The following is a 2345-nucleotide window of genomic DNA, read 5'->3' on the forward strand; positions in this document are numbered from 1 at the left end:
TTATCCAGATATGGGAACGTGGCCTTCAGTTGGCACTGGTCCACCATCCGGTCCATTTCCCTCTGGAAGACAGATACACCATTCGTGACACCGAAGGGGACGCGCAGGAAGTGATAAAGCCTGCCGTCCGCCTCGAAGGCAGTGTAAGGGTGGTCCTCCCGGCGGATGGGGAGCTGATGGTAAGCGGAGTTTAGGTCTATGGTCGAGTACACCTTGTACTGTGCTATCTGATTGACCATATCCGTGATGTGGGGTAGAGGGTACACGTCGAGCTCCGTGAGCCTATTGATGGTCTGGTTATGGTCCACGACCATCCTATTCTTCTCCCCGTTCCGAACAACCACCACCTGCGCCCTCCAAGGACTTGTGCTTGCCTCAATGACCCCCTCCCTGAGCAGCCGCTGCACCTCCGACTTAATGAAAGCTCTGTCCCCCGTGCTGTACCTCCTGCTTTTAGTTGCCACAGGTTTGCATTCGGGGGTCAGGTTGGCGAACAGCGGTGGGGGAGGGATCTTGAGGGTGGAGAGGCCGCAAGTGGCGTCGGTAGTGTGGCTGTGGCATGGTGTTGGGTGGGATGTGCGGGTCGGTGTGGGGGGGTAGTCAGTAGCGGGATATGTGACGTATTCCTACAAAACTGGGGATTTACGACAGTGATTGGTGGGAGGGGCCCATCATACTCCATTGTCACGCTTTTCAGGTGGCTCTGGAAGTGGAGACCCAATAGCACAGGGGCACACAGTTGATGCATGACCAGTAATGTAAAGTCTCGATATTCTGTGCCCTGCACCACTAGCCTCACTACACAACCCCCCCAGATGTCTGTTGTATGCGACCCCGAAGCCATGGTGACCCTTTGACTTACCGGCTATATCGCAAGTCCATAATGCTGCACCGTGTCTGGGTGGTGTTACGAGAATACACATAAAATTAAGATGTTTGCTGGCCTGGGCTAGCATCAGTGGCATCAGCAGTTGGTCTGCCACCTGCCCTCAGGGGAAGGAGAGATAAGGAACAATGGAGCAGCGTCTGGAGATGTGTAATGAAGGGATGTGGGAGGAAGAGCTGTCTGGAGCGGCTCCCCCCTTTGAGCCCTGAACTGTTTGAAGTGATGGACAGGCGATACCCCAGCAGGGGGATAAAAAGGGACAGGTTCGCTAAGACAGACACACACGCCACCCGAGGTAACGAGACCCTGGAAGCGGTGCGCTTCTCACGAGTGGGTGAGAAGTGCCAGACAACGACAAGGGTGGAAAGGTACGATCAGCGGGAACCCGGTGTGTGTCCGCCCTTGCCTGGGTGCCGGGTTCACTGCAGAGGATCGACCGCATCTGGAGGAGGGGTCACAGTCGGTGACCTCAGGTGACATCACCAAGGACCCGCCCAAATGCTGTTTGTGAGCCATCTCGCTGGTCTGTGAGTGAAGCTGTGCTGAATGATCAGTTGTTCCTATTCTATGTCTCTCTTCCCCACCTTGTCCATCGCCATGACAACGATTACTGCGAACTGAACTACTAAACTGGACTGAACTTTGAGTCATTTTGAAATTGGTCATTTACCCCTAGACAACGATAGAGCTTGATTGATGCTGTTATCTTAATTCTGTGCACATGTGTGTTTATCATCACTGAACTGTTGCATTTATTATCCTTTCGATTACTGTGTTGCTTGTTTCTTTAATAAAACTTTCTTAGTTCTAGTACTCCAGACTCCAACTGAGTGATCCATTTCTGCTGGTTTGGCAACCCAGTTACGGGGTACGTAACAGTGGATAAAACTCTCTGTGCTGCCCGTGTCAAACAGGCAGCTTGTCCTGCACCCCTCCACCAGGATGTCCAGCATTGACCTTGTGAGTTGCTGGGGAGCGCTTTGGTCGAGGGTCACGGAGGCCAGAGTCAAGTCGCTGTCTTGGTCCGGCGTGCTGGGGTGCCTCGTGAGCACCCGTGGGTCGTAGGCGGTGCGAGATGGCGCTGACCAAGATGGCCGCCTCCATGCCTCGCACATGGTGGCAGAGTGCAGGCAAGATGGTGACCCCCATGCCTCGCACATGGTGGCAGAGTGCAGGCAAGATGGTGCCCCCATGCCTTGCACGCGGCACTGCTCGATCCTGCTCACGGTTTGGACTTACAGGTCTTGGTGAAGTGACCCTTCTTTCCGCAGCTGGAGCAGGTAGCTTCTCGGGCCGGGCAGCATTTCTGGGGGTGCTTCTCGAGTCTGCAGAAGTAGCACTTCACGGGCACGCGACTGGCAACAGCTGTGGTCGATTCGCCGGCGAGTTGCGGGGTAAATATTGTCAGTCACTTCACCCCGCGGGACTCTTTTTTAAAAGACTGGAAGTAGATTAAATA

The sequence above is a fragment of the Mobula hypostoma genome, chromosome 15, assembly GCF_963921235.1.
Source record: "Mobula hypostoma chromosome 15, sMobHyp1.1, whole genome shotgun sequence".
Taxonomy (NCBI): Eukaryota; Metazoa; Chordata; class Chondrichthyes; order Myliobatiformes; family Myliobatidae; genus Mobula; species Mobula hypostoma.